Consider the following 24,172-nt stretch of genomic DNA (forward strand, 5'->3'; position numbering starts at 1 on the left):
CCCCTGGAGGCTGTTGGAAGATCAGTCATTGAGTAAATTCAAGACAGAAACTGACACCTTTCCAATTTCTCCTCGTATCAAAGAACATTGGTGAAGTGTGGCAACACGGCAATGAGGTAGATGATTAGACATGCACTAAATTACAGAATAGGATCAAAAGGCTGAGTAGCTTTCTCAAGTTCCCATGTGTCTATCATTCATTTAATTTTGCAAAGAGAGACCCCCAGACTGGGTGATTCTGAATGGACCAAATGTTAATCCAGTTGAGTGGAAGATGTAAATGTGCAATTGACTCTCTGCAGACACCGTTCATTGACACAATGTATTTGTTCCACACGGAAAGGTTATGGTGGAAAAGGTATTGTCTTTAATTTTAGAAATCATTTTCTCCAAACGAACGAGGGCAGAGAGAGTGATCTAAAACAGTTTTGATGACAGACAGACACAAACTCCTTTCCGATAACAATACCCTGAACATTAGCATTTATTGTTTGTTGCAAAGTCTAAATTGTGTGAATTTTCTGAGTCTAACCACATTTGGCCCTGGACCAAATACATTTCCCTATGAGAAGATACAGAGAAAATTGACAATGTGAATCATTTCGTAGTCATTAGACAATTAGATGAGATGATTAAATTGCAACTAAAATCAATAAGATTTGGAAAGTACATTAGAATTTTCAAATATTCACCCTTAACGATAATCAGCATAGCTCTGAATGAACCTCCACTATTCAGTGGAATGCCTTGAAAATATAACTTTCCAAGGAATTCTCTGCAATGTTCAGTAACAGATCTGTTTTGTTTTTCTCCAACAGTGGGACATGGTTACGGTCCAGGTAATGTCTCTAATCCCAATCATCTATTGAACTAAAAGTATTAGGAAGAAAGAAAAAAGCTAATTAATAAATGATAATTTTGTTTTTTTAGCCATGAACTAGATTCAAACAAATCCCAGTCAAATTGTCCAAAAAAAAATTGTTGCTGTCTGATGATACTGATAGTAATGTGTCAAGTCTCCATCAGGAGTGGTCAATACCCACAGACAATATGAGCACAGTGTTGCCATATTGAAAAGTCAAGACATTTTGAACTGAAATAAGGAGCAATTGCTTCACCCAGTGTGTGGGTGAAAGTTTGGAATACTCTCCCCCAGAGGCTGGTGGAAAATCAGTCATTGGGTAAATTCAAGACAGAAACTGACAGATTTTCAATTTCTCATTTCAACTTATATGGGCATGGTGTGGGAACATGGCATTGAGATTGATGATCAGCCGCACACTAAAATGGCAGAATATCTTCAAACAGCAAAAGAGCCTTCTCCTGTTTCCATATATGTTTTATTCTTTTAATTCTGCAAAGAGAAACACAGCCACCCTGAGTGGGTAATTCTGAATGAACCAAATGTTAACTGATTGAGCTGAAGATGTGTGTGTCTGATTGAATATTTGCAAACCCGTGCATTGACACAATGTCTTTGAAGCACAGTGAAAGTTTATGACGGAAAAGGTAATCTCCTTCATTTTGGAAATCAGTTTCTCCAAATGAATGATGGTAGAGAGGGAGATCAATAAACAGTTTTGATGACAGACAGACTCAAACTCTACTCCTATAACAGTAACATGCATCAATTATTTTGTTGAAAATGATCATTTGGATGATTTTTTTATTCTAAACATATTTGGTCATGGTCCAAATACTTATTATTATCAGAACATAAAGGGAAAATATGTAATATAAATAGGTTAACATCTATTAGAAGGTTTGAAAAGATGAATGAAATCAATACATTAACATGTATCATAGTTGTAATCGATAAGCTATTTATCTTTGAATGAACCCCAACAATTCAAGGGAAAGGACTGATAATATAATTTTGCAGTTATTTCTCTACAAAGTTCTGTAACAGATGAGTTTTGCTTTTCTTCAAAGATGGGAGCTCTTTATGTTCCAGGCAATATCTCTAATTCCACAGATTTGTTGATCTAAAATTGATAGGAAAAAAGAAATCGTCCGTTCCATAAATGATAATATTGAGTTTTTAGCCATGAACTCGATTCAAACATATCCCCGTTAAATTGCCCAAAATACATTGTTGGCGTCCAAACGTACTGATGGTAATGTTGCAAATCTCCATCAGGATTAGTCAAAATTCAGGGACAATCTGATCACACTATTCCAAAATTGAAAAACTAAGGCATTTTGAACTGAAATAAGAAGAAATTTCTTCACTCAGCCTGGGGGTGAAGGTTTGAAATTCTGTCCCCCAGAGATTGGTGGAAGATCAGTCCTTAAGTAAATTCAAGACAGAAACTGTCAGATTTTATATTTCTCCTCATATCAAGGCACAATGGCGAGGTGTGGCAACATGACATTGAGATAGATGACTAGCCAGGCATTAAAATGACAGAATAGGATCAAAGGGCTGAGTAGCTTTCTCCTGTTCCCATGTATCTATCATTCATTTAATTTTGCGAAGGGAAACACAGACCCCCAGACTGGGTAATTCTGAATGAACCAAATGTTAAACCGATTGAGCAGAAAATGTAAATATGTTATTGACTCTCTGCAAACGTCGTTCATTGACACAATGTGTTTGTTCCACAGGGAAAGGTTACGATGACAAAGGTATTGTCTTTAATTTTCGAAATCAATTTCTCCAAATGAACTGGGTCAGAGAATGACCGAAAACGGTTTTGATGACAAACTCCTTTCTGATGACAACACCCTGAATATTAGCATTTATTGTTTTGTTGCAAACTGTTAATTGGGTAAATACTTTGATTCAAACAAGATTTGGACTTGTACCAAATACTTTAATTGATGAGAAGTTATCGAGAAATTTGGCAATGTGAATTTTTTCATAGTCATTAGAAAGTTAGAAGGGATGAATAAATTGCAATTAAAATCAGTATGATTCCGAAAGTACATTAACATTTTCAAATATGACTTTCCAATGAATTCTCTACAACGTTCAGTAACAGATCTGTTTTGTTTTTCTCCAACAGTGGGACCTGGTTATGGCCCAGGTAATGTCTTCAATTCCAATGATCTATTGATCAAAAGGTGATATAAATAAAGAAAAATGCTAATCAATAAATGATAATGTTGAGTTTTTTAGCCATGAACTAGATTCAAATAAATCCCTGCTAAATTGTCCTCACCATGTTGTTGGTGTCTGATGATAGTGATAATAATGGGTCAAGTCTCCATCAGGACTGCTCAATATCCAGAGACAATGTGAGCGCGCTGTTCCAATATTGAAAAGTCTTCAGGCATTTTGAACTGAGATGAGGAGGAATTACTTCTCTGCAGATCTATGGGGAGGGGTGTGAATCTTTGGAATTATCTCCCCCAGAGGCAATGGAAGATCAGTCATTGAGTAAATTCAAGACAGAAACTGACAGGTGTTCAATTTTTCCTCATATCAACTGATATGGTGTGGGAACATGGCATTGAGATTGATGATCAGCCGCACACTAAAATGGCAGAATAGAATCAAACAGCTAAAGAGCCTTCCCCTGTTCCCATGTGTGTAGTATTATTTTAGTGCTTCAAAGAGAAATACAGGCACACATACTGAGAATTTCTGAATGAACCAAATGTTAACTGATTGAACTGAAGATGTACATGCATGATTGAGTATTTGCAAAAACTGTTCATTGACACAATGTGTTTGTTCCACAGTGAAAGGTTTTGATGGAAAAGGTATTGTCTTTAATTTTTCAAATTGGTTCCTCCAAATGAATGATGGCAGAGAGAGAGAGAGAGAGTGAGCAATAAACAGAGTCAAACCCTGCTCTTATAACAGTAGCCGATACTTTCGCATCAATTGTTTTGTTGCAAAGTATTAATTGGGTTGTTTATTTGTTCTAAGCATATTTGGAGAAAGTGAGGATGGCAGATGCTGGAGATCTGCGTTCGAGTAAAGCTCCCTCTACACTATCCCCATCAAACACTCCCAGGAGAGAGACAGCACAGGGTTAAATACAGCGTAAAGCCGCCTCTACACTGTCCCCCATCAAACACTCCCAGGAGAGGGACAGCATGTCGTTAGATACAGTGTAAAGCTCCCTCTACACTGTCCCCCATCAAACATTCACAGGACAGGGACTGCACGGGATTAGATACAGAGTAAAGCTCCTTCTGCACTATCCCCATCAAACACTCCCAGGACAAGGACAGCACGGGTTTAAATACTGAGTAAATGTCCCTCTACACTGTTCCCCATCAAATACTCCCAAGACAGGGATAGGACAAGGTTAGATACAGAGTAAAGCTCCCTCTAAACTTTCTCCCATCAAACACCAGGAGAAAGTGAGGACTGCAGATGCTGGAGATCAGAGCTGAAAATGTGTTGCTGGAAAAGTGCAGCAGGTCAGGCAGCATCCAATGAGCAGGAGAATCGACGTTTCGGGCATGAGCCCTTCTTCGGGAATGGAGAAGGGCTCATGCCCGAAACGTTGATTCTCCAGCTCCTTGGATGCTGCCTGACCTGCTGCACTTTTCCAGCAACACATTTTTGGCTCTAAACATATTTGGCCGTGGTCCAAGTATTAATTATTATCAGAACATAAAGATAGAATATGTAATATGAATAAATTGACGCCCATGAGAAGGTTTGAAGAGATGAATAAAGTCAATAAGAATTTGAAAATACATGAACATTTTTAAATTGTAACTATGATCATTAAGCTATTTAGTTCTTAATGAACATAACTATTCAAGGGAAAGGACTGAAAATATAACTTGACAATTATTTCTCTCCAAAAAGTTCTGTAACAGATGTGTTCTACTTTTCTTCAAAAGTGGGACCTCTTTACAGTCCAGGCAAAGTCTTTAATCGCATAGATCTGTTGATCTAAAATCGATAGGAACAAAGAAATAGTCCAATCCGTAAATGATAATGTTGAAGTTTTAACCATGAACTGGATTCAAACTAATCCCTGTTAAATTGTCCCAAATACACTATTGGTGTCCGAACATACTGATGGTAATGTGTCAACTCTCCATCAGGACTAGTCAATATCCAGGGACAATATGATCACACAATTCCAAAATTGAAAAGCCAAAGCATTTTGAACTGAAATAAGGAGAAATTTCTTCACTCAGTGTAAGGGCAATACTTTGAAATTCTCTCCCCTAGAGGCTGGTGGAAGATCTGAGTAAATTTAAGACAGAAACTGACAGACTTGCAATTTCTCCTCATGTCAAGGGACATTGGCATAGTGTGGCAACAGGCATTGAGATAGATGACTAGCCATGCACTAAAATGGCAGAATAGGGTCAAAAGGCTGAGTAGCCTTCTCCTGTTCCATGTATCTATCATTCACTTAATTTTGTGAAGAGCAACACAGACTCCCAGAGTGGGTAATTCTGAATGAATCAAACATGAAACCAATTGTGTTGAAAATGTAAGTGTGCAAATGACTCTTTGCAGACGTCGTTCATTGACACAATGTGTTTGTTCCACAGGGAAAGGTTACGATGACAAAGTTATTGTCTTCAATTTGAGAAACCAATTTCTCCAAAAGAACTAGGACAGAGAGTGTGACCTAAAACGGTTTTGATGACAGACAGACACAAACTCCTTTCTGTTAACAATACCCTGAATATTAGCATCTATTGTTTTGTTGCAAAGTATTAATGAGGTGAATTTTTTGATTCGAACCATACTTGGACTTGGATCAAATACAGTTAATTTTCAGAAGATATCGAGAAAATTGGCAATGTGACTTGTTTGATAGTCATTAGAAAGTTAGAAGGGATGAGTAAATTGCAATTAAAATCAATCAGTTTTGGAAAGTACATGAAAATCTTCAAAGAGTAACCATTATCAACAATCTGTTAAGCTCGGAATGAACCTCAACATTTCAGCAGAAAATACTGAAATTATAATTTTCCAATTAATTCTCTACAATGTTCAGTAACAGATCTGTTTTGGTTTTCTCTAACAGTGGGACCTGGTTACGGTCCAGGTAATGTCTTTAATTCCAATGATCTATTGATTTAATAGTGATAGGAATAAATAAAAAAACTAATCAATAAATGATTAATAAATAATCATTAAATGACAAACTGCTGTTTGTCGTTTTTATAAATGATCTGGAGTTGAGCGTCAAAGAATGGGTTAGTAAATTTGCAGATGACACTAAGGTAGGCAGAGTAGTGGGTAGCGCCGATGGATGTTGTGGGTTACAGAGGAACATAGTGAAGATGCAGAGCTGTGTTGAGAAGTGGAAAATGGCGATTAATGCAGAAACGTGTGAGGAAGTTAACTTCAGAAGATGTAACAGGAATGCAGAGTACTGGGCTCACGGTAAAACGTTTGGCAGAGTAGATGAACAGAGAGATCTCAATGTCCAGGTGCAGAAATCCCTGAAAGTTGTCACTCAGGTTGATAGGGTTGTTAAGAAAGCACATGGTGTGTTGGCGTTTATTGGTAGGGGGAGTGAGTTTCGAAGCCACGAGGTCATGATTCAGTTGGAGAAGACACTAGTATGACCACACCTGGAGTATTGCATGCAGTTCTGGTCACCACATTATAGGAAGGATGTGGAAGCTTTGGAAAGGGTTCAGAGGTGACTTGCTAGGATGCTGCCTGGTAGGGAAGGAAAGTGTTATGAGGAAAGGCTGAGGGAACTGAAGCTATTTTCATTGGATAGAAGAAAATTGAGACGTGACTTAATCACGATGTTTAAGATAATCAGAGGGTTCGATAGGGTGGACAGTGAGAGCCTTTTTCCTCGGATGGTGAAGGCTAACACGAGGGGACATAGCTTTAATTTGAGGGGTGATCGATTTAGGACAGATATTAGGGATAGTTTCTTTACTCAGAGAGTAGTAGGGGTGTGGAATCGCCTGCCTGCAACAGTAGTAGACTTGCCGACGTTAAGGGCATTTAAATGGGCATTGGACATATCTATGGATAATAATGGAACAGTGTAGGTTAGATGGGCATCAGGTTAATTTCGCAGGATGGTGCAACATCGAGGGCCAAAGGGCCTCTACCACACAGTAACATTTTTCTTCTATGTTCTAATGTGTTAAGTCTCCATCAGGACTGGTCAATATCAAGGGAGAAATTCTTGTTAAAATGTCCCAAATGCATTGGTGGTGTCCGAACATACTGATGGTAATGTGTCAAGTTTCCATCAGGACTGGTCAATGTCCAGGGACAATGTGACCACACTGTTCCAGTATTAAAAGCCAAGGCATTTTGAACTGAAATAAGGAGAAATGTCTTCACTCAGAGGGGGGTGAAAGTTTGAAATTCTCTCCCCTGGAGGCTGTTGGAAGATCAGTCATTGAGTAAATTCAAGACAGAAACTGACACCTTTCCAATTTCTCCTCGTATCAAAGAACATTGGTGAAGTGTGGCAACACGGCAATGAGGTAGATGATTAGACATGCACTAAATTACAGAATAGGATCAAAAGGCTGAGTAGCTTTCTCAAGTTCCCATGTGTCTATCATTCATTTAATTTTGCAAAGAGAGACCCCCAGACTGGGTGATTCTGAATGGACGATATGTTAATCCAGTTGAGTGGAAGATGTAAATGTGCAATTGACTCTCTGCAGACACCGTTCATTGACACAATGTATTTGTTCCACACGGAAAGGTTATGGTGGAAAAGGTTTTGACTTTAATTTTAGAAATCATTTTCTCCAAACGAACGAGGGCAGAGAGAGTGATCTAAAACAGTTTTGATGACAGACAGACACAAACTCCTTTCCGATAACAATACCCTGAACATTAGCATTTATTGTTTGTTGCAAAGTCTAAATTGTGTGAATTTTCTGAGTCTAACCACATTTGGCCCTGGACCAAATACATTTCCCTATGAGAAGATACAGAGAAAATTGACAATGTGAATCATTTCATAGTCATTAGACAATTAGATGAGATGATTAAATTGCAACTAAAATCAATAAGATTTGGAAAGTACATTAGAATTTTCAAATATTCACCCTTAACGATAATCAGCGTAGCTCTGAATGAACCTCCACTGTTCAGTGGAATGCCTTGAAAATATAACTTTCCAAGGAATTCTCTACGATGTTCAGTAACAGATCTGTTTTGTTTTTCACCAACAGTGGGACATGGTTACGGTCCAGGTAATGTCTCTAATCCCAATCATCTATTGAACTAAAAGTATTAGGAAGAAAGAAAAAAGCTAATTAATAAATGATAATGTTGGTTTTTTAGCCATGAACGAGATTCAAACAAATCCCAGTCAAATTGTCCAAAAAAAAAATTGTTGCTGTCTGATGATACTGATAGTAATGTGTCAAGTCTCCATCAGGAGTGGTCAATACCCACAGACAATATGAGCACAGTGTTGCCATATTGAAAAGTCAAGACATTTTGAACTGAAATATGGAGCAATTGCTTCACCCAGTGTGTGGGTGAAAGTTTGGAATGCTCTCCCCCAGAGGCTGGTGGAAAATCAGTCATTGGGTAAATTCAAGACAGAAACTGACAGATGTTGAATTTCTCATATCAACTGATATGGGCACAGTGTGGGAACATGGCATTGAGATTGATGATCAGCCGCACACTAAAATGGCAGAATATCTTCAAACAGCAAAAGAGCCTTCTCCTGTTTCCATATATGTTTTATTCTTTTAATTCTGCAAAGAGAAACACAGCCACCCTGAGTGGGTAATTCTGAATGAACCAAATGTTAACTGATTGAGCTGAAGATGTGCGTGTCTGATTGAATATTTGCAAACCCGTGCATTGACACAATGTCTTTGAAGCACAGTGAAAGTTTATAACGGAAAAGGTATTCTCCTTCATTTTGGAAATCAGTTCCTCCAAATGACTGATGGTAGAGAGGGAGATCAATAAACAGTTTTGATGACAGACAGACTCAAACTCTACTCCTATAACAGTAACATGCATCAATTATTTTGTTGAAAATGATCATTTGGATGATTTTTTTATTCTAAACATATTTGGTCATGGTCCAAATACTTATTATTATCAGAACATAAAGGGAAAATATGTAATATAAATAGGTTAACATCTATTAGAAGGTTTGAGAAGATGAATGAAATCAATACATTAACATGTATCATAGTTGTAATCGATAAGCTATTTATCTTTGAATGAACCCCAACAATTCAAGGGAAAGGGCTGATAATATGATTTTGCAGTTATTTCTCTACAAAGTTCTGTAACACATGAGTTTTACTTTTCTTCAAAGATGGGAGCTCTTTATGTTCCAGGCAATGTCTCTAATTCCATAGATTTGTTGATCTAAAATCGATAGGAAAAAAGAAATTGTCCGTTCCATAAATGATAATATTGAGTTTTTAGCCATGAACTCGATTCAAACATATCCCTGTTAAATTGCCCAAAATACATTGTTGGCGTCCAAACGTACTGATGGTAATGTTGCAAATCTCCATCAGGATTAGTCAAAAAACAGGGACAATATGATCACCCTATTCCAAAATTGAAAAACTAAGGCATTTTGAACTGAAATAAGAAGAAATTTCTTCACTCGGCCTGGGGGTGAAGGTTTGAAATTCTGTCCCCCAGAGACTGGTGGAAGATCAGTCCTTAAGTAAATTCAAGACAGAATCTGACAGATTTTCTATTTCTCCTCATATCAAGGCACAATGGCGAGGTGTGGCAACATGCCATTGAGATAGATGACTAGCCAGGCATTAAAATGACAGAATAGGATCAAAAGGCTGAGTAACCTTTTCCTGTTCCCATGTATCTATCATTCATTTAATTTTGCGAAGAGTAACACAGACCCCCAGAGTGGGTGATTCGGAATGAACCAAATGTTAAACCGATTGAGCAGAAAATGTAAATATGTTATTGATGCTCTGCAAACATCGTTCATTGACACAATGTGTTTGTTCCACAGGGAAAGGTTACGATGACAAAGGTATTGTCTTTAATTTTCGAAATCAGTTTCTCCAAACGACTTGGGACAGAGAATGACCGAAAACACCTTTCTGAGTGTTAATTGGGTAAATTTTTTGCTTCAAACAATATTTGGACTTGGACCAAATACTTTAATTGATGAGAAGTTATCGAGAAAATTGGCAATGTGCATTTTTTCATAGTCATTAGAAAGTTAGATGGGATGAATACATTGCAATTAAAATCAGTAAGATTCCGAAAGTACATTAACATTTTCAAATATGACTTTCCAATGAATTCTCTACAACGTTCAGTAACAGATCTGTTTTGTTTTTCTCCAACAGTGGGACCTGGTTATGGCCCAGGTAATGTTTTTAATTCCAATGATCTATTGATCAAAAGGTGATATAAATAAAGAAAAATGCTAATCAATAAATGATAATGTTGAGTTTTTTAGCCATGATCTAGATTCAAATAAATCCCTGCTAAATTGTCCTCACCATGTTGTTGGTGACTGATGATAGTGATAATAATGGGTCAAGTCTCCATCAGGACTGCTCAATATCCAGAGACAATGTGAGCGCGCTGTTCCAATATTGAAAAGCCTTCAGGCATTTTGAACTGAGATGAGGAGGAATTATTTCTCTGCAGATCTGTGGGGAGGGGTGTGAATCTTTGGAATTATCTCCCCCAGAGGCAATGGAAGATCAGTCATTGAGTAAATTCAAGACAGAAACTGACAGGTGTTCAATTTCTCCTCATATCAACTGATATGGGCACGGTGTGGGAACATGGCATTGAGATTGATGATCAGCCGCACACTAAAATGGCAGAATAGAATCAAACAGCTAAAGAGCCTTCCCCTGTTCCCATGTGTGTAGTATTATTTTAGTGCTTCAAAGAGAAATACAGGCACACATACTGAGAATTTCTGAATGAACCAAATGTTAACTGATTGAACTGAAGATGTACATGCATGATTGAGTATTTGCAAAAACTGTTCATTGACACAATGTGTTTGTTCCACAGTGAAAGGTTTTGATGGAAAAGGTATTGTCTTTAATTTTTCAAATTGGTTCCTCCAAATGAATGATGGCAGAGAGAGAGAGAGAGAGTGAGCAATAAACAGAGTCAAACCCTGCTCTTATAACAGTAGCCGATACTTTCGCATCAATTGTTTTGTTGCAAAGTATTAATTGGGTGGTTTATTTGTTCTAAGCATATTTGGAGAAAGTGAGGATGGCAGATGCTGGAGATCTGCGTTCGAGTAAAGCTCCCTCTACACTATCCCCATCAAACACTCCCAGGAGAAGGACAGCACAGGGTTAGATACAGCGTAAAGACTCCTCTACACTGTCCCCCATCAAACACTCCCAGGAGAGGGACAGCATGTCGCTAAATACAGCGTAAAGCTCCCTCTACACTATCCCCATCAAACACTCCCAGGAGAGGGACAGCATGTCGTTAGATACAGTGTAAAGCTCCCTCTACACTGTCCCCCATCAAACATTCACAGGACAGGGACTGCACGGGATTAGATACAGAGTAAAGCTCCTTCTGCACTATCCCCATCACACACTCCCAGGAAAAGGACAGCACGGGTTTAAATACTGAGTAAATGTCCCTCTACACTGTTCCCCATCAAATACTCCCAAGACAGGGAAAGGACAGGGTTAGATACAGAGTAAAGCTCCCTCTAAACTGTCTCCCATCAAACACCAGGAGAAAGTGAGGACTGCAGATGCTGGAGATCAGAGCTGAAAATGTGTTGCTGGAAAAGCGCAGCAGGTCAGGCAGCATCCAAGGAGCAGGAGAATCGACGTTTCGGGCATGAGCCCTTCTTCGGGAATGGAGAAGGGCTCATGCCCGAAACGTCGATTCTCCAGCTCCTTGGATGCTGCCTGACCTGCTGCGCTTTTCCAGCAACACATTTTCGGCTCTAACCATATTTGGCCTTGGTCCAAGTATTAATTATTATCAGAACATAAAGATAGAATATGTAATATGAATAAATTGCTGCTCATGAGAAGGTTTGAAGAGATGAATAAAGTCAATAAGAATTTGAAAATACATGAACATTTTTAAATCGTAACTATGATCATTAAGCTATTTAGTTCTTAATGAACATTAACTATTCAAGGGAAAGGACTGAAAATATAACTTTACAATTATTTCTCTCCAAAAAGTTCTGTAACAGATGTGTTCTACTTTTCTTCAAAAGTGGGACCTCTTTACAGTCCAGGCAAAGTCTTTAATCCCATAGATCTGTTGATCTAAAATCGATAGGAACAAAGAAATAGTCCAATCCGTAAATGATAATGTTGAAATTTTAACCATGAACTGGATTCAAACTAATCCCTGTTAAATTGTCCCAAATACACTATTGGTGTCCGAACACACTGATGGTAATGTGTCAACTCTCCATCAGGACTAGTCAATGTCCAGGGACAATATGATCACACAATTCCAAAATTGAAAAGCCAAAGCATTTTGAACTGAAATAAGGAGAAATTTCTTCACTCAGTGTAAGGGCAATACTTTGAAATTCTCTCCCCTAGAGGCTGGTGGAAGATCTGAGTAAATTTAAGACAGAAACTGACAGACTTCCAATTTCTCCTCATGTCAAGGGACATTGGCATGGTGTGGCAACAGGCATTGAGATAGATGACTAGCCATGCACTAAAATGGCAGAATAGGGTCAAAAGGCTGAGTAGCCTTCTCCTGTTCCATGTATCTATCATTCACTTAATTTTGTGAAGAGCAACACAGACTCCCAGAGTGGGTAATTCTGAATGAATCAAACATGAAACCAATTGCATTGAAAATGTAAGTGTGCAAATGACTCTTTGCAGACGTCGTTCATTGACACAATGTGTTTGTTCCACAGGGAAAGGTTCCGATGACAAAGGTATTATCTTCAATTTGAGAAACCAATTTCTCCAAAAGAACTAGGGCAGAGAGTGTGACCTAAAACGGTTTTGATGACAGACAGACACAAACTCCTTTCTGTTAACAATACCCTGAATATTAGCATCTATTGTTTTGTTGCAAAGTATTAATGAGGTGAATTTTTTGATTCGAACCATACTTGGACTTGGATCAAATACAGTTAATTTTCAGAAGATATCGAGAAAATTGGCAATGTGACTTGTTTGATAGTCATTAGAAAGTTAGAAGAGATGAGTAAATTGCAATTAAAATCAATAAGTTTTGGAAAGTACATGAAAATCTTCAAACAGTAACCATTATCAACAATCTGTTTAGCTCGGAATGAACCTCAACATTTCAGCAGAAATTACTGAAAATATAATTTTCCAATTAATTCTCTACAATGTTCAGTAACAGATCTGTTTTGTTTTTCTCTAACAGTGGGGCCTGGTTACGGTCCAGGTAATGTCTTTAATTCCAATGATCTATTGATTTAATAGTGATAGGAATAAATAAAAAAACTAATCAATAAATGATTAATAAATAATCCTTAAATGACAAACTGCTGTTTGTCGTTTTTATAAATGATCTGGAGTTGAGCGTAGAAGGATGGGTTAGTAAATTTGCAGCTGACACTAAGGTCGGCAGAGTAGTGGGTAGCGCCGATGGATGTTGTGGGTTACAGAGGGACATAGTGAAGATGCTGAGCTGTGTTGAGAAGTGGAAAATGGCGATTAATGCAGAAATGTGTGAGGTAGTTTACTTCAGAAGATGTAACAGGAATGCAGAGTACTGGGCTCACGGTAAAACTTTTGGCAGAGTAGATGAACAGAGAGATCTCAATGTCCAGGTGCAGAAATCCCTGAAAGTTGTCACTCAGGTTGATAGGGTTGTTAAGAAAGCACATGGTGTGTTGGCGTTTATTGGTAGGGGGAGTGAGTTTCGAAGCCACGAGGTCATGCTTCAGTTAGAGAAGACACTAGTATGACCACACCTGGAGTATTGCATGCAGTTCTGGTCACCACATTATAGGAAGGATGTGGAAGGTTTGGAAAGGGTTCAGAGGTGACTTGCTAGGATGCTGCCTGGTAGGGAAGGAAAGTGTTATGAGGAAAGGCTGAGGGAACTGAAGCTATTTTCATTGGATAGAAGAAAATTGAGACGTGACTTAATCACGATGTTTAAGATAATCAGAGGGTTCGATAGGGTGGACAGTGAGAGCCTTTTTCCTCGGATGGTGAAGGCTAACACGAGGGGACATAGCTTTAATTTGAGGGGTGATCGATTTAGGACAGATATTAGGGATAGTTTCTTTACTCAGAGAGTAATAGGGGTGTGGAATCGCCTGCCTGCAACAGTAGTAGACTTGCCGACGTTAAGGGCATTTAAATGGGCATTGGACATATGTATGGATAATAATGGAACAGTGTAGGTTAGATGGGCATCAGGTTAATTTCACAGGATGGTGCAACATCGAGGGCCAAAGGGCCTCTACCACACAGTAACATTTTTCTTCTATGTTCTAATGTGTCAAGTCTCCCTCAGGACTGGTCAATAACAAGAGACAAATTCTTGTTAAATTGTCCCAAATGCATTGGTGGTGTCCGAACATACTGATGGTAATGTGTCAAGTCTCCATCAGGACTAGTCAATGTCCAGGGACAATGTGACCACACTGTTCCAGTATTAAAGGCCAAGGCATTTTGAACTGAAATAAGGAGAAATGTCTTCACTCAGCGTGGGGGTGAAAGTTTGAAATTCTCTCCCCCGGAGGCTGTTGGAAGATCAGTCATTGAGTAAATTCAAGATAGAAACTGACACCTTTCCAATTTCTCCTCATATCAAAGAACATTGGTGAAGTGTGGCAACACGGCAATGAGGCAGATGATTAGACATGCACTAAATTACAGAATAGGATCAAAAGGCTGAGTAGCCTTCTCAAGTTCCCATGTGTCTATCATTCATTTAATTTTGCAAAGAGAGACCCCCAGACTGGGTGATTCTGAATGGACCATATGTTAATCCAGTTGAGTGGAAGATGTAAATGTGCAATTGACTCTCTGCAGACACCGTTCATTGACACAATGTATTTGTTCCACACAGAAAGGTTATGGTGGAAAAGGTATTGTCTTTAATTTTAGAAATCATTTTCTCCAAACGAACGAGGGCAGAGAGAGTGATCTAAAACAGTTTTGATGACAGACAGACACAAACTCCTTTCCGATAACAATACCCTGAATATTAGCATTTATTGTTTGTTGCAAAGTCTAAATTGTGTGAATTTTCTGAGTCTAACCACATTTGGCCCTGGACCAAATACATTTCCCTATGAGAAGATACAGAGAAAATTGACAATGTGAATCATTTCATAGTCATTAGACAATTAGATGAGATGATTAAATTGCAACTAAAATCAATAAGATTTGGAAAGTACATTAGAATTTTCAAATATTCACCCTTAACGATAATCAGCGTAGCTCTGAATGAACCTCCACTATTCAGTGGAATGCCTTGAAAATATAACTTTCCAAGGAATTCTCTGCAATGTTCAGTAACAGATCTGTTTTGTTTTTCTCCAACAGTGGGACATGGTTACGGTCCAGGTAATGTCTCTAATTCCAATCATCTATTGAACTAAAAGTATTAGGAAGAAAGAAAAAAGCTAATTAATAAATGATAATGTTGGTTTTTTAGCCATTAACTAGATTCAAATAAATCCCAGTCAAATTGTCCAGAAAAAAGTTGTTGCTGTCTGATGATACTGATAGTAATGTGTCAAGTCTCCATCCGGCGTGGTCAATACCCACAGACAATATGAGCACAGTGTTGCCATATTGAAAAGTCAAGACATTTTGAACTGAAATATGGAGTAATTGCTTCACACAGTGTTGGGGTGAAAGTTTGGAATGCTCTCCCCCAGAGGCTGGTGGAAAATCAGTCATTGGGTAAATTCAAGACAGAAACTGACAGATGTTGAATTTCTCATATCAACTGATATTGCCATGGTGTGGGAACATGGCATTGAGATTGATGATCAGCCGCACACTAAAATGGCAGAATATCTTCAACCAGCAAAAGAGCCTTCTCCTGTTCCCATGTATGTATTATTCTTTTAATTCTGCAAAGAGAAACACAGCCACCCTGAGTGGGTAATTCTGAATGAACCAAATGTTAACTGATTGAGCTGAAGATGTGCGTGTCTGATTGAATATTTGCAAACCCGTGCATTGACACAATGTCTTTGAAGCACAGTGAAAGTTTATAACGGAAAAGGTATTCTCCTTCATTTTGGAAATCAGTTCCTCCAAATGAATGATGGTAGAGAGGGAGATCAATAAACAGTTTTGAAGACAGGCTGACTCAAACGCTGCTCCTATAATAGTAACATGCATATTGGCATCAATTATTTTGTTGTAAATGATCAATTGGATGATTTTTTTATTCTAAACATATTTGGTCATGGTCCAAATACTTATTATTATCAGAACATAAAGGGAAAATATGCAATATAAATAGGTTAACATCTATTAGAAGGTTTGAAAAGATGAATGAAATTAATAAGAATTTGAAAATACATTAGCATTTTAAAATCGTACTTGTAATCGATAAGCTATTTATCTCCGAATGAACCCCAACAATTCAAGGGAAAGGGCTGATAATATGATTTTGCAGTTATTTCTCTACAAAGTTCTGTAACAAATGAGTTTTACTTTTCTTCAAAGATGGGAGCTCTTTATGTTCCAGGCAATGTTTCTAATTCCATAGATTTGTAGATCTAAACTCGATAGGAAAAATGAAATTGTCCATTCTATAAATGATAATATTGAGTTTTTAGCCATGAACTAGATTCAAACGTATCCCTGTTAAATTGCCCAAAATACGTTGTTGGCGTCCAAACGTACTGATGGTAATGTTTCAAAACTCCATCAGGACTAGTCAAAATCCAGGGACAATATGATCACACTATTCCAATTTTAAAAAACCAAGGCATTTTGAACTGAAATAAGAAGAAATTTCTTCACTGAGCCTGGGGGTGAAGCTTTGAAATTTTGTCCCCCAGAGACTGGTGGAAGATCAGTCCTTATGTAAATTCAAGACAGAAACTGACAGATTTTCTATTTCTCCTCATATCAAGGCACAATGGCAAGGTGTGGAAACATGCCATTGAGATAGATGACTAGCCAGGCATTAAAATGACAGAATAGGATCAAAGGGCTGAGTAACCTTCTCCTGTTCCCATGTATCTATCATTCATTTAATTTTGCGAAGAGAAACACAGACCCCCAGAGTGGGTAATTCTGAATGAACCAAATGTTAAACCGATTGAGCAGAAAATGTAAATATGTTATTGATTCTCTGCAAACATCGTTCATTGACACAATGTGTTTGTTCCACAGTGAAAGGTTTTGATGGAAAAGGTATTGTCTTTAATTTTTCAAATTGGTTCCTCCAAATGAATGATGGCAGAGAGAGAGAGAGAGAGAGTGAGCAATAAACAGAGTCAAACCCTGCTCTTATAAGAGTAGCCGATACTTTAGCATCAATTGTTTTGTTGCAAAGTATTAATTGGGTGGTTTATTTGTTCTAAGCATATTTGGAGAAAGTGAGCATGGCAGATGCTGGAGATCTGCGTACGAGTAAAGCTCCCTCTACACTATCCTCATCAAACACTCCCAGGAGAGGGACAGCACAGGGTTAGATACAGCGTAAAGCCTCCTCTACACTGTCCCCCATCAAACACTCCCAGGAGAGGGACAACATGTCGCTAAATACAGCGTAAAGCTCCCTCTACACTATCCCCATCAAACACTCCCAGGAGAGGGACAGCATGTCGTTAGATACAGTGTAAAGCTCCCTCTACACTGTCCCCCATCAAACATTCACAGGACAGGGACTGCACGGGATTAGATACAGAGTAAAGCTCCTTCTGCACTATCCCCATCAAACACTCCCAGGAAAAGGACAGCACCGGTTTAAATACTGAGTAAATGTCCCTCTACACTGTTCCCCATCAAATACTCCCAAGACAGGGAAAGGACAGGGTTAGATACAGAGTAAAGCTCCCTCTAAACTGTCTCCCATCAAACACCAGGAGAAAGTGAGGACTGCAGATGCTGGAGATCAGAGCTGAAAATGTGTTGCTGGAAAAGCGCAGCAGGTCAGGCAGCATCCAAGGAGCAGGAGAATCGACGTTTCGGGCATGAACCCTTCTTCGGGAATGGAGAAGGGCTCATGCCCGACACGTCGATTCTCCAGCTCCTTGGATGCTGCCTGACCTGCTGCGCTTTTCTAGCAACACATTTTTGGCTCGCACCATATTTAGCCTTGGTCCAAGTATTAATTATTATCAGAACATAAAGATAGAATATGTAATATGAATAAATTGCTGCCCATGAGAAGGTTTGAAGAGATGAATAAAGTCAATAAGAATTTGAAAATACATGAACATTTTTACATCGTAACTATGATCATTAAGCTATTTAGTTATTAATGACAATTAACTATTCAAGGGAAAGGACTGAAAATATAACTTTACAATTATTTCTCTCCAAAAAGGTCTGTAACAGATGTGTTCTACTTTTCTTCAAAAGTGGGACCTCTTTACAGTCCAGGCAATGTCTTTAATCCCATAGATCTGTTGATCTAAAATCGATAGGAACAAAGAAATAGTCCAATCCGTAAATGATAATGTTGAAGTTTGAACCATGAACTGGATTCAAACTAATCCCTGTTAAATTGTCCCAAATACACTATTGGTGTCCGAACACACTGATGGTAATGTGTCAACTCTCCATCAGGACCAGTCAATGTCCAGGGACAATATGATCACACAATTCCAAAATTGAAAAGCCAAAGCATTTTGAACTGAAATAAGGAGAAATTTCTTCACTCAGTGTAAGGGCAATACTTTGAAATTCTCTCCCCTAGAGGCTGGTGGAAGATCTGAGTAAATTTAAGTCAGAAACTGACAGACTTCCAATTTCTCCTCATGTCAAGGGACATTGGCATAGTGTGGCAACAGGCATTGAGATAGATGACTAGCCATGCACTAAAATGGCAGAATAGGGTCAAAAGGCTGAGGAGCCTTCTCCTGTTCCCATGTATCTATCATTCACTTAATTTTGTGAAGAGCAACACAGACTCCCAGAGTGGGTAATTCTGAATGAATCAAACATGAAACCAATTGCATTGAAAATGTAAGTGTGCAAATGACTCTTTGCAGACGTCATTCATTGACACAATGTGTTTGTTCCACAGGGAAAGGTTACGATGACAAAGGTATTGCCTTCAATTTGAGAAATCAATTTCTCCAAAAGAACTATGACAGAGATCGTGACCTAAAACGGTTTTGATGACAGACAGACACAAACTCCTTTCTGTTAACAATACCCTGAATATTAGCATCTATTGTTTTGTTGCAAAGTATTAATGAGGTGAATTTTTTGATTCGAACCATACTTAGACTTGGATCAAATGCAGTTAATTTTCAGAAGATATCGAGAAAATTGGCAATGTGACTTGTTTGATAGTCATTAGAAAGTTAGAAGGGATGAGTAAATTGCAATTAAAATCAATCAGTTTTGGAAAGTACATGAAAATCTTCAAAGAGTAACCATTATCAACAATCTGTTTAGCTCGGAATGAACCTCAACATTTCAGCAGAAAATACTGAAATTATAATTTTCCAATTAATTCTCTACAATGTTCAGTAACAGATCTGTTTTGGTTTTCTCCAACAGTGGGACCTGGTTACGGTCCAGGTAATGTCTTTCATCCAATGATCTATTGATTTAATAGTGATAGGAATAAATAGAAAAACGAATCAATAAATGATTAATAAATAATCATTAAATGACAAACTGCTGTTTGTTGTTTTTATAAATGATCTGGAGTTGAGCGTCAAAGAATGGGTTAGTAAATTTGCAGATGACACTAAGGTAGGCAGAGTAGTGGTAGCGCCGATGGATGTTGTCGGTTACAGAGGAACATAGTGAAGATGCAGAGCTGTGTTGAGAAGTGGAAAATGGCGATTAATGCAGAAACGTGTGAGGAAGTTAACTTCAGAAGATGTAACAGGAATGCAGAGTACTGGGCTCACGGTAAAACGTTTGGCAGAGTAGATGAACAGAGAGATCTCAATGTCCAGGTGCAGAAATCCCTGAAAGTTGTCACTCAGGTTGATAGGGTTGTTAAGAAAGCACATGGTGTGTTGGCGTTTATTGGTAGGGGGAGTGAGTTTCGAAGCCACGAGGTCATGCTTCAGTTAGAGAAGACACTAGTATGACCACACCTGGAGTATTGCATGCAGTTCTGGTCACCACATTATAGGAAGGATGTGGAAGCTTTGGAAAGGGTTCAGAGGTGACTTGCTAGGATGCTGCCTGGTAGGGAAGGAAGGTGTTATGAGGAAAGGCTGAGGGAACTGAAGCTATTTTCATTGGATAGAAGAAAATTGAGACGTGACTTAATCACAATGTTTAAGATAATCAGAGGGTTCGATAGGGTGGACAGTGAGAGCCTTTTTCCTCGGATGGTGAAGGCTAACACGAGGGGACATAGCTTTAATTTGAGGGGTGATTGATTTAGGACAGATATTAGGGATAGTTTCTTTACTCAGAGAGTAGTAGGGGTGTGGAATCGCCTGCCTGCAACAGTAGTAGACTTGCCGACGTTAAGGGCATTTAAATGGGCATTGGACATATGTATGGATAATAATGGAACAGTGTAGGTTAGATGGGCATCAGGTTAATCTCGCAGGATGGTGCAACATCGAGGGCCAAAGGGCCTCTACCACACAGTAACATTTTTCTTCTATGTTCTAATGTGTCAAGTCTCCATCAGAACTGGTCAATATCAAGGGAGAAATTCTTGTTAAATTGTCCCAAATGCATTGGTGGTGTCCGAACATACTGATGGTAATGTGTCAAGTCTCCATCAGGACTAGTCAATGTCCAGGGACAATGTGACCACACTGTTCCAGTATGAAAAGCCAAGGCATTTTGAACTGAAATAAGGAGAAATGTCTTCACTCAGCGTGGGGGTGAAAGTTTGAAATTCTCTCCCCCGGAGGCTGTTGGAAGATCAGTCATTGAGTAAATTCAAGATAGAAACTGACACCTTTCCAATTTCTCCTCATATCAAAGAACATTGGTGAAGTGTGGCAACACGGCAATGAGGCAGATGATTAGACATGCACTAAATTACAGAATAGGATCAAAAGGCTGAGTAGCCTTCTCAAGTTCCCATGTGTCTATCATTCATTTAATTTTGCAAAGAGAGACCCCCAGACTGAGTGATTCTGAATGGACCATATGTTAATCCAGTTGAGTGGAAGATGTAAATGTGCAATTGACTCTCTGCAGACACCGTTCATTGACACAATGTATTTGTTCCACACGGAAAGGTTATGGTGGAAAAGGTTTTGACTTTAATTTTAGAAATCATTTTCTCCAAACGAACGAGGGCAGAGAGAGTGATCTAAAACAGTTTTGATGACAGACAGACACAAACCCCTTTCCGATAACAATACCCTGAACATTAGCATTTATTGTTTGTTGCAAAGTCTAAATTGTGTGAATTTTCTGAGTCTAACCACATTTGGCCCTGGACCAAATACATTTCCCTATGAGAAGATACAGAGAAAATTGACAATGTGAATCATTTCATAGTCATTAGACAATTAGATGAGATGATTAAATTGCAACTAAAATCAATAAGATTTGGAAAGTACATTAGAATTTTCAAATATTCACCCTTAACGATAATCAGCGTAGCTCTGAATGAACCTCCACTATTCAGTGGAATGCCTTGAAAATATAACTTTCCAAGGAATTCTCTGCAATGTTCAGTAACAGATCTGTTTTGTTTTTCTCCAACAGTGGGACATGGTTACGGTCCAGGTAATGTCTCTAATTCCAATCATCTATTGAACTAAAAGTATTAGGAAGAAAGAAAAAAGCTAATTAATAAATGATAATGTTGGTTTTTTAGCCATTAACTAGATTCAAATAAATCCCAGTCAAATTGTCCAGAAAAAAGTTGTTGCTGTCTGATGATACTGATAGTAATGTGTCAAGTCTCCATCCGGCGTGGTCAATACCCACAGACAATATGAGCACAGTGTTGCCATATTGAAAAGTCAAGACATTTTGAACTGAAATATGGAGTAATTGCTTCACACAGTGTTGGGGTGAAAGTTTGGAATGCTCTCCCCAGAGGCTGGTGGAAAATCAGTCATTGGGTAAATTCAAGACAGAAACTGACAGATGTTGAATTTCTCATATCAACTGATATGGGCATGGTGTGGGAACATGGCATTGAGAGTGATGATCAGCCGCACACTAAAATGGCAGAATATCTTCAACCAGCAAAAGAGCCTTCTCCTGTTCCCATGTATGTATTATTCTTTTAATTCTGCAAAGAGAAACACAGCCACCCTGAGTGGGTAATTCTGAATGAACCAAATGTTAACTGATTGAGCTGAAGATGTGCGTGTCTGATTGAATATTTGCAAACCCGTGCATTGACACAATGTCTTTGAAGCACAGTGAAAGTTTATGACGGAAAAGGTATTCTCCTTCATTTTGGAAATCAGTTCCTCCAAATGAATGATGGTAGAGAGGGAGATCAATAAACAGTTTTGAAGACAGGCAGACTCAAACGCTGCTCCTATAATAGTAACATGCATATTGGCATCAATTATTTTGTTGTAAATGATCAATTGGATGATTTTTTTATTCTAAACATATTTGGTCATGGTCCAAATACTTATTATTATCAGAACATAAAGGGAAAATATGCAATATAAATAGGTTAACATCTATTAGAAGGTTTGAAAAGATGAATGAAATTAATAAGAATTTGAAAATACATTAGCATTTTAAAATCGTACTTGTAATCGATAAGCTATTTATCTCCGAATGAACCCCAACAATTCAAGGGAAAGGGCTGAGAATATGATTTTGCAGTTATTTCTCTACAAAGTTCTGTGACAAATGAGTTTTACTTTTCTTCAAAGATGGGAGCTCTTTATGTTCCAGGCAATGTTTCTAATTCCATAGATTTGTTGATCTAAAATCGGTAGGAAAAATGAAATTGTCCATTCTATAAATGATAATATTGAGTTTTTAGCCATGAACTAGATTCAAACGTATCCCTGTTAAATTGCCCAAAATACGTTGTTGGCGTCCAAACGTACTGATGGTAATGTTTAAAAACTCCATCAGGACTAGTCAAAATCCAGGGACAATATGATCACACTATTCCAATTTTAAAAAACCAAGGCATTTTGAACTGAAATAAGAAGAAATTTCTTCACTGAGCCTGGGGGTGAAGCTTTGAAATTTTGTCCCCCAGAGACTGGTGGAAGATCAGTCCTTATGTAAATTCAAGACAGAAACTGACAGATTTTCTATTTCTCCTCATATCAAGGCACAATGGCAAGGTGTGGAAACATGCCATTGAGATAGATGACTAGCCAGGCATTAAAATGACAGAATAGGATCAAAGGGCTGAGTAACCTTCCCCTGTTCCCATGTATCTATCATTCATTTAATTTTGCGAAGAGAAACACAGACCCCCAGACTGGGTAATTCTGAATGAACCAAATGTTAAACCGATTGAGCAGAAAATGTAAATATGTTATTGATTCTCTGCAAACATCGTTCATTGACACAATGTGTTTGTTCCACAGTGAAAGGTTTTGATGGAAAAGGTATTGTCTTTAATTTTTCAAATTGGTTCCTCCAAATGAATGATGGCAGAGAGAGAGAGAGAGAGTGAGCAATAAACAGAGTCAAACCCTGCTCTTATAAGAGTAGCCGATACTTTAGCATCAATTGTTTTGTTGCAAAGTATTAATTGGGTGGTTTATTTGTTCTAAGCATATTTGGATAAAGTGAGCATGGCAGATGCTGGAGATCTGCGTTCGAGTAAAGCTCCCTCTACACTATCCTCATCAAACACTCCCAGGAGAGGGACAGCACAGGGTTAGATACAGCGTAAAGCCTCCTCTACACTGTCCCCCATCAAACACTCCCAGGAGAGGGACAACATGTCGCTAAATACAGCGTAAAGCTCCCTCTACACTATCCCCATCAAACACTCCCAGGAGAGGGACAGCATGTCGTTAGATACAGTGTAAAGCCTCCTCTACACTGTCCCCCATCAAACATTCACAGGACAGGGACTGCACGGGATTAGATACAGAGTAAAGCTCCTTCTGCACTATCCCCATCAAACACTCCCAGGAAAAGGACAGCACGGGTTTAAATACTGAGTAAATGTCCCTCCATACTGTTCCCCATCAAATACTCCCAAGACAGGGATAGGACAGGGTTAGATACAGAGTAAAGCTCC

This window comes from Chiloscyllium plagiosum, unplaced genomic scaffold, assembly GCF_037043375.1.
Source record: "Chiloscyllium plagiosum isolate Xiang-an unplaced genomic scaffold, Cpla_swu_hap1 HiC_scaffold_44, whole genome shotgun sequence".
Lineage (NCBI taxonomy): Eukaryota > Metazoa > Chordata > Chondrichthyes > Orectolobiformes > Hemiscylliidae > Chiloscyllium > Chiloscyllium plagiosum.